Raw genomic sequence first — 10,188 nt, 5'->3', positions numbered from 1 at the left:
GAAGCCCCTAAACTCTCTCCCCTCTGTCTTGGCTCATTATCGGCCCACCACAGGTACAAAGCCCTTCTCCTTGGCAGCTCTGGATTCCAGCCTGTTTGCTGACCACATTTTAGAGCAGCGACCTGTTCTGGCCTTCTCCTTTTGGGCTGAGAAATCTAGACCCACCTTCACACCTCAGAGACTGAAGGGTCATTTATTTCTTCCAGGACGGCTTCTTGTGAACATTCCCAAATGCTCTCGGATCACAAGGATCTTAAATGAACAAGGCTCATTAGGGACGAGGAAGAGAGGTTTAAATTGAAACAACCCAGCTGCCAGAGAGACAGGGAGGCTGGAGGGACCTCATCTCCTGGATCTGACCTTTACTACATATGCAGCTGGGGTGTTTTTTTTGGTTTTTTTTGCAAGTGTCAGTTTTTGTTCTTAATTGAGCGAAGATCCAGGCCAGTTGCCTGGTAAATAGCTTATCATTTTAGTAGAGCTAAAGAAAAGGAATATAAATGCACAAAGCTTACAGTGTGCTTTTGGAGTCACACAAAGACAATCTAATTTCTGGGCTTCATTTCACCACCAATCTACAGCGAATGTTCACCATGCCAGGCTGTGTCTAGTGATTATTGAAGGGGTCTGGGAATCAGGACTCCTAATTTCCATTCCTGGCTCTGGACAGGGAGTCACGTCTGGTGGTTGGCCCAAGGGAAATAAGGGTCAGGATTCCTGAGTCCGATCTCTGGCTCTGGAGAGAAGCCATGTCTGGTGGAGGAGTTCCCTATAAGATTCCCGGGCTCTGTTTTCAGCTCTGGGAGGGGAGCTGTTGCTCTGGGCTTTGAAGGGCTTGCCCTATACATTTCGCAGGATGGAATATAACCTGACTGCAGGGACACATGTTTAATTCATTCCCTGATCTGCTTTATTTATAGCACAAAGTGGCCCAGCGACGCATCTAAATCATTCGCCAGTGGCATGGACAGATGGAGGAGCTGGGTTCACACTCCCCGGCAGTGGCATTTCTGACAATGGGCAACGCTTCTGCAATGGGCCCTTTCTCCTTGGCAGAGGGATGAGCAAGAGGCTCTCAGCGGCCTGGCTCCCATCAATGGCTGGCGTTCTCCATGGTTCTGAAAACTGTGGTGCTTCGAGGGTTTGCAAACTCACTGGGGTTCAGGGAGAAAATGCTTTGGGTTAGAATGGACTAGCTCTACGTGAAGCCAGAGGGAGTGTTGTCTAGCAGTTACAGCAGCAAGCGAACCCCTGGGTTCTACTCCCAGTTCTGACACTGTCTCACTTTGGGTGTGTCTACACTGCACACTAAGCTCGGGGTTGTGGGGCTTGGTGTTTCCAAGCCCACGCCTGCGCGTCCGTACGGCATTGTAAACCTGTGTTTACAATGGCTGGACCTGAGTCTCACAGCCGTGCTCACGCATCCACACTGCACTACACAGAACTCCTGACTCGGGTCTGGGGCTTGAGCAGCATCCACACTGCAAAATGACAGGGCTTGCACTTGAGTCAGGATAGAACTCAGGCACTGACTCCCCCCTCCCCCCGAGCAGGGTTCTAGGACCTGGGTCCTTAGTGCTTGCTGACCCAAGTCTGACTGATTTGCATATGGATGGAAGGGGGCTTCAGATCTAGCCTGAGTTAGAGCCCAGGCTTAGTGTGCAGTGAAGCCATTCCCTTTGTGATGTTGAGCAAGTCACATGCCTGCTTGGTGCCTCAGTTTCCCCACCTGTAAAACAGGGTTGACAACACTGCCCTGTCTCTGAAGGGAGTTACTGAATCAGTGTGTGCGAAATGCTCCCAGACCCCGTGTGGGGCTGTGGGAAAGGAAAGTATTTGTCACGACAGTTTCCTATTGAAAAAAGAGACGTCACAACCGAACCTGGGGTGTCACATGATCTGGTGGGATTCACCCTCCCCCGGGCCAAGGCAAGGGATGTCCTTGCCCAAACCATTCCCTGTTCCCTGTGTATTGCTACACAATGCATCCCAAGCCATTGCCTGGACTAGGCATTCTTGGAAGGGATTGTTGATGATGCTATCGTCACTTGTCTGCTGTCTTTGATTATTTGTATTACCATGTCGCCTAGGGGCCCTAGTCATGGAACAGGACCCCGTCATGCAAGGTGCTGTACAAACACAGAACAAACAGCTAGTCCCTACCCCAAAGCGGCTTACAATCTAAACATTAGACCTTATGGCTTTGCGTTCACTGCTCAGATCGGGAAGTTAATTGCCAATACGGGGGAGAATTGCCTAGGGGCCCTAGTCATGGAACAGGACCCCGTTGTGCAAGGTGCTGTACAAACACAGAACAAACACCTGGTCCCTGCCCCAAAGCGGCTTACTATCTAAACATTAGACCTTATGGCTTTGCGTTCACTGCTCAGATCGGGAAGTTAATTGCCAATACAGGGGAGAATTCCCTTGCCAATGCCTAATGGTCTCAGAAGAGCTCACATCTCACTGCTCATACATGCACAAGTATGTGTCATGCTGGCTCCCGTGCTGGAGCCGAGAAAATGCAATGCAAAGGAGCTACCATTCCCCTTCCACTGCTGCATACAAACACTGCTCCTCATGGGCAGCGGGGAGCGGGAGGGGGAGCTGGCCCCTCAAGAGAGTCAGGGCTCAGCCTCACCTGAGCCAGGTGTAGCCCAACTGCCGTGTGAAGGGCATGAGTCCAGGGGCTACGTGATGGGAGCATGTGATTCAGAACCAGCCTGAGACCAGCTAGACAGGGAGATCTGTGGGAGATGGAGTCTGGCCTAATTGTTGGGTTTACGTTGAGCTGTTTTGATCTGGAGAAATCACTCACCCCTGAAGCAAAGGGACTGAAATCCTGCTGTCTGGGGAAATGGCCCAGCTGTCTTACAGCAGCCTCTGATTTACTGGAGAGGCAGTGTAATGAGAAGGATGGTCTCTCAGCTCTATCTTAACTATGACAGGTTTCAGAGTAACAGCCGTGTCAGTCTGTATTCGCAAAAAGAACAGGAGGACTTGTGGCACCTTAGAGACTAACCAATTTATTTGAGCATGAGCTTTCGTGAGCTACAGCTCACTTCATCGGATGAAGTGAGCTGTAGCTCACGAAAGCTCATGCTCAAATAAATTGGTTAGTCTCTAAGGTGCCACAAGTCCTCCTTTTCTTTTTATCTTAACTATGTTTATCCATCAACTACAACAGACCCAATACCACGGACTGTAAAAGAAAATCCCTGTATTACTAGGTGGGTGCACAGGGCCCTGGCTGTATGGTAGGTGACCTGCCACAGACCAATAGCAGGGCCCTAGCCCAAAGAGTCTGCCATGGCACGGCAGAATAGGAGCAATACAATAGAGAGCAAACACGGCAGCCGTGCTGGTGAATAGGGGCTGTATTATCAGCCGGATTTGGATGAACAGAAGCTGCTCTCTGGAAGCAGGTGTATAAGAACAAGGGACACATTCAGAAAAAAATCACTCCCCTCCTTCCCGCACATCCCCATTGTAAAGAGAGCTAAAAGCTCTGAACTCCTCACCCTGCGCTCTATTACACGCTGGAGTTCCAGCCCTGCGCCGGGGGCGGTGGGGGGCTGCACTCCTCCAGGGGAAATGTGCGTCCTGCAGCCACCGTCCCTCCCAGAGTTAGAGAGCCCAGCTGCTGCATTGCCCTGGTAGAGGGTGCAGCATGCATCCCTCCGGCTGGGGTGAGTGTAGGGTGGGCTGCATGGCTCCACCGGTGGTCAGGAGCAGGGCTTCACTCAGAGGTGTCCAGCCACCGAGCAGTGCGCTCCCAGCATTTCCTCCCCATTCTGCATCAGGAAAGGGGTCAGGTGTAATCTGTCCCTCAGGCCTTAGGCAGGGAAAAATCCCACTGAGATCGAAGTACAGAGTTATCACAGAGGACATACAGAGTGAGCCCTGCGTAACAGCTCCGGGATTTGTCCCGGTGCGTTTCAATGCCAGAAAGTTAAACCCCTGTATAAATATGTCTAGGTGGGGTGGGGGGGACTTCAGAAAGCACCCCCCCTTCTTCTAGTGATGAGTGAATTTTAAACCCAGGTTTGGAGACTCGTGGAACACTGTCTCCTCTGTGAGAGGAACCCCTTAGGCCCAGTTTGTCCACACTGTACTATTGCTACCCAGCGCAGGGGATCAGGGACCATCCAGGTATGTCCTCACTCTGCTCCCTACAACGGTCAGTCAAATCCAAAGCTAGAAGGAGCTGTCCCAGGGATCGCAGCTGACAGATGCAATCACAGCGTCGGATCTTATCATGTCCCCCCAGCATCTGACTCGTCCTCTGTGCCTGCCCCCTGAACAGAACGGAAATAAGGATGCACTGGGTAGTCTGTATGGTGATACGGTTATGGGAACACATGACCCCTGGTCTGCAGTGTAATTTAAATCGACAAGCCCAGTGCTGTAATAAAGGCTGATGGCAGTGAGCGCTCCTTCCAGGCCCACACGTCTCCCTCCTCGGTGCCCCCGTCTGAGACTGAGTTTCTGCTGCCCTCAGCAGCCAAAACTCAACCCTCCAGAGCCATTTAATGGCGATGGGCTGGGTCCTTGGCTGGTGTAGATTGGTGCGGTGCTGTTGACTTTGGTGGAGCTGCATGAGTTTACACCAGCTGGGGGTCTGGCCCCTACATGTGTTGTATGCCTATGTACAAAGAGCAAGACATACACATTCAGTTCTAATGCCTCTCTCATGGGAGATGAAGGAAAACAACCAAGAACCCAGGTAAAGTCTCCAGGCAGGAGCACTGTAACAGGGGGCAGCGGCTGGAAGCCAGGGAGAGATCTGAGGGGTGGAGGTTCTCAGTCTTTTGCATATTAGGATCTCCCCCTTTCCCCCAGTAGCTGGGATCCCCAGCCTATTAACAATCTGGGACCCACATAGGGGTTGTCTCTCCTTGACACGTTTAACCTTCCTGGGCTTAGAACCCATGATTTAGACGTTAGAGGGAATAGCTGCATATGCTGAAATGCGCAGCTCATCCTTATCCAGTCCTAAGAGACAGCCCTTGATTATCCCCCCAAAGGTATCGGGCTAAATTTATTCCTGGCACGTAACGCCATTGAAATCCATGTGGATTCAGATCCATTTGACCCAGTTTTGCCCACTCCTTGGGCGTACTCATAGAAGTGACGACTTGTTCCTGGAAAGTGAATGATTGGGGGTGAGTAGGAGCAGTTTATTCACTCAAGGTCATCAGTTAGGGTGTCACATGACCCAGATGTCATCCAGCTGCTCTCATAGAATATCAGGGCTGGAAGGGACCTCAGGAGGTATCTAGTCCAACCCCCTGCTCAAAGCAGGACCAATCCCCAGTTTTTACCCTAGATCCCTAAATGGCCCCCTCAAGGATTGAACTCACAACCGTGGGTTTAGCAGGCCAATGCTCAAACCACTGAGCTATCCGATGAGGGAGCAGAAGCATTGCCACATGACTCAGCTGCGGTGCACTGCAAACCGGCCATCATCAAATCAGGGCTGGCACCAAACAGTTTGTGGGAGACCCTGGAGCTGGAGCTGATTTGTGACAATTATTCATTAGAAAAAGTGACCAGTGAATAGCTGTGATCCGCGCACAAGAGCTGAACACGACCTCATTTCCACCAGCACTAACACTGAGCTATTCCTTCCTATTGCCTGTTTCCACTGGCGTAATTTACTGAGTGTTTAGGAGCAAGCAAAGGAAGGCAATAAACCAAAGAATGCTTGTGATGATTTTGATTTCCTCTCTGTTTATCACTAGGTTGGCTGATTTTGGGAGGGAGGGGGAGGCTGTTATTATTTCAACCCATTTTGATTTTACCAGCTGGGGGTTTTCTCTGTAGGAGATGTTGCTGTGGCAGGTAGAAAAAGAGAGCAGTAGGGGGAGGGAGGGATGGAAAAGTCTCTGAGAAATCCCTAGGGCAGGAAGGAGTGGTTGTTTTTTTTCTCTTCCAACAAGCAACAAGCAAATGAAACACCTGGACGCCTCACTGTAGAAGTGGGCCCTGAGGTCTCTCTTGAGTGGGACTTGGCATGTGATCCAGGCAGCAGCATCTTGGCTGGTTTTCTGTCTGTCAGCCAGTGGGGCCAGCTCACGAGCCAGTGCATCAAACGAGCTCAGCAATTTGGATATGTGTAAGGGGATGGGAGCGGGACCATTCCGCCGCTTACATATGGAACTGAAAACCTGACCAGAAGTGAAATCTGGGCATGAGGGCTTCAGAATATCTGGCCCGAGGTGCCCAATTTGCCACTGCCCTCCACTTTGCATATTCACATACACCAGTGCAAAGTGGATGCTATATGCTAACAATCTGACTAGGTATCATTTTAGATGCCCTTCACCCTGGTGTACATGGTAACATGAGGGGCAGAACATTGGAGAACTGGGCCCCCGACAATTTGGGCTGTGGACTGCTTCAGTGCTGCCTTGTGGTGCTGGGGGAACCAATCCATCTCTCTCTCCACCTAGAGATATGCTGTCTCCATCCCTTCCCTGCAAGCAGGCTGTGGGGCCTAGCTGGACCAAAACTTTGGCAACTGACCACTCAGGTCCCGATTCAGCAAAGCACTTGAGTGTGTGTTACAATTCCCATTGAAAGCCTTAAGCTGACTCTCAAATCATGGAGCATCCTATGATTTCTACTTGGCAGGGTAATGCTGATGACTTCACTGCATTGACTACATAAGAACACAAGAAAGGCCACACTGGGTCAGACCAAAGATCCACCTAGCCCAGTGTCCTGTCTTCCAGCAGTGGCCAGTGCCAGGTGTCCCAGAGAGAATGAACAGAACAGGGACTCGCCCAGTGATCCATCCCCTGTCGCCCATTCCCGGCTTCTGGGAAGCCTAGCTCTGAATCCTAAATCACCTGGTGTTTGGCTGAAGACAAAGCCCAGGTTTGTGGGAAAGCTTCTAGGGTCAGATTTGGAGGTCCCCAAAGATGCAGACAGGCAGTTTGAAAATCCCACTTAGATACTTGTCTGCTAAGGCTGTAGAGCAGACTCATTAATCTCTAAGTGGTCTCAATGCCACTAGACCTGTCTGCATCTTTAGGGCACCTAAAAATAGTTTAAAAATCCGGCCTGTGGAGCATAGTGTGATGGCCAAGTCCGTCTTTCTGCCCTGGCTTTCTGTTTCTCTCCACTGCCTGGCTCCTTCCCTTCGCTGTAATTAAGCAGATAGGTTCATCTTCATTTGCTTTTCCTCTTTGGAGCTGCAGCTACCTGACACCTCTCAGACTCTGCCAGCTACTCAGAGCCCGGCACATCGCTGTACCGACCCTGCTCCGGTGGCCTGGAGGGGCTTGGGTTTCTTGCCGAGTAAATGATACTTGAACTCCAAGCTGCTGGAGGGGGAAAGGGTTACTGATCAGTTTCACAGCTTCACAGGTTAGAGACCAGGGAATGGAGCCTGAAAGGGGCCTGGAGCAAACAAGCAAATGCATGTTCTGGCTCTTGATCCTGTTACAGTGCAGCAGAGAAAGTCTCCTCTTTCCCTACAACAGGTATTCCAGTCGTGTTCCCACAGAGCTCTGCCAACACCCCTCAATCCTGCCCCATAGCCCCTCTTGCTCTCCCAGCCCCAGGCTCCTGCCCCACAGCCCCCCCGCCCACTCTCTCACCCCTGGGAGCTCCCCCACTCCACAGTTCTGTCCACATCCCTCAGTCTGGACCTCTACAAACAAACCAAACCAACAAAAATGATATTTTATATACTAGGGCAAAATAACATCAAAGATCATGATGCTGCAGGAATTATTGACCCGTGAATGTCCAGGCTGCCTGTTAAGATTTAACGCACAAGGGAACAGTGTGGAGCTTGCTTTGAACGTCACATTTCCCTGGGGCTCTCAGGCTGATAAGGCAGGGATCAGACTGCTAGGGCAGAGTGGGGGGACTGTATGAGGGGCTCAGCCAGTCTCTCATGGTCCCCCTGGACACCAAAAGGCCTCTCCCTGCAGTAGCAGCTGGCCAGGGAGTTGTGCTCGGGGATGGGCTGTGAGTTGGGAAGTGGACCCTAAGGATGAATGCTCTCCCACACAGAGCAGTCACACTCTATAGCTTTCAATGGGGAGCCCAGGCTTGTGCTCTGCAGATGGATGGCTGTTCCCAGCAGAATGGGCTGCACCCTCTGGGGCAGGATTAGGCTCCTTTACTGCCCTCACTTCGGCACACCTTGGGGTGTCCTTGGCAGTTTGGAAGGGACTGGGAGTGGGGTGTCTTCAGTTCAAGTAAACAACTCTGCATCCAGCTCCTTGAGGCTCCTGTGAACCCCCAGCCAATGTTCTGAGGCCTGGAGGCTGCAAAAGAGAAGTGGGGAGGATGCTAACCAGGGTAGGGGGGTCCAAGGCCATCCGTGTGGGCAATGGGGCAGTGTCAGGCACGCAGCAAAGCTACGAGCTCAGCAAAGCAGAGCTCCCTGGGCACCTGAGTTCTTGCAAAATGCTCCCCTCCATGTGTAAACCTTGCTGCTGCCTTCGCTGGAGTGCGGATAAAACCTTCCCACCCCAGCTCTTTCCTCACCCTGACTGGCACGAGGCTGCCAAGGCCATGATTCCCACGGACATTGCAGGGCGGAGGACCACATGAGCTGCCCCTGCCAGCGGGCGCTCAGGGCCTCGCTTTTACGTCAGGCTGCTCTAAGCCCCTTCTTCCATAAGGGGCACTCCTCCACCCTGCTGCCAAAACCTGCCCCCATGCCAGGGGTAGCGCGGCGGGAGGCCCCCTGCTTCTAGGCCCCCAGCCTGGGCATTGCCAGTGAGGTGCCCGCCAGCTGGTGAGCACACACGAAGCTGCTGTCACCCCTCAGTGGAAGGCACCTCAGCCGCCCCAATGGGTGCCTTGTGCTACCTGAGAGCCAGCAGCAGGACCCAACAGGCTGGAACTAGGAGTCCGGATCTCTTCAGCTGCGCTGATGGGAACTGACCCCGCTGCCCGGTGCATGAGGCCAGCTCCATGCCCAGCCAAGAGGAAACAATCAGGGAGAGGCCCCAGCTGGGGAGGCTTCATGTCAGTGAGATTAGGAGCTACCCTGCTGGCCTGGAGCCAGGTAAATACCGTAAGTGCTTTGCATTCAGTGGGGTTAGACTCAGGGTGAATTTGGTCCCAAGGGAGGCAGTGGCGTGGTGAGTAACTCAGGGTGGAAGCTTATCTGTGTGCTTTGCTGGAAGCAGGGTGGGGTTATTTTAACTCAGTGCTTGCAGCGTAAGAGGGGACGCTGATTTCTGCTGATAGCAGGAGCTGCTGAGCTCACTTCTCCTTCTCTAGGGCTCTCTGTCTGGGTCTTAAGCAACTTCCCACCCCACCACAGGGCGAAGGGCGGGAAGGCGGGAAACGACAAGCTGTGGCTGGAGAGTTTAAAGCAGACACCATCACCATTTTAGAGACAATCAGAGCTCAGATAGTGAGAAAGGAAAGTCTGCATCTCGTACAGCTCCAAGCACTCTGCCAGCACGTCACAATCCATCTCTAGTAAGCGAGAGATACGGGCTCGGTTAAAGGATGTTCAAAACAGAATGCAGGTCCCAATATGTCGCCAGCAGGTGGCTCAGCAGGGAGTGCTGTCAAGTCACTGCTTGGCGTAATGCCCTGAGCAGGGCGGCCAGGCCAGGGCGTCTGGGCTGTGTCTGTGCAGGCTGTGAAGCCCGTGCAGCAAAGCGGCTGTACAAAGCGGCCCCCAGGATCCTCTCTCTGTGTTTGAACCTATCTAGGCCTTTGTCTACACTGTGGTTTTAACCTGCACTGTAGACACAACTGAACCGGCTGCACCTTTCAGCAGTGCAAAGCATGGCTATAAATCAGCGGTATGGGAGCTAAAATCTCAGCATAGACAAGGGGTAACTCACATTTCCAAAAAGCTTTTAGTTCTGATTTGCTGGGGCGGGTGGTGGCAGGATTTGTAATATGCCCTTGTGAGTTTCACAGTCTCTGTGTCACACCCCATACTTGGGTTAATAACCACATGTTACCTTTCTGCAGTGACTGGTACCGATGCGTTCCCAGGGAGCCCCGCAAACTCTCATTCATTAGCCTTTGCAGCCCCTCTGCGAGGTGGGTACGATCACCCCACCCCCTTTTACACATGGGAAAATTGAAGCATGGAGAGACAAAATGGCTTCCCTGTAGCCAGAAGTCACTGACTGAGTTGGCACCAGAACCCAGGAGTCTTGACTCCCAATTCTTCTCCCACCCCACTTCTTTCCT

This window comes from Lepidochelys olivacea (genome assembly GCF_965140295.1).
Source record: "Lepidochelys olivacea isolate rLepOli2 genome assembly, chromosome: 27".
Taxonomy (NCBI): Eukaryota; Metazoa; Chordata; order Testudines; family Cheloniidae; genus Lepidochelys; species Lepidochelys olivacea.
This window is presented reverse-complemented; position numbering follows the sequence as displayed.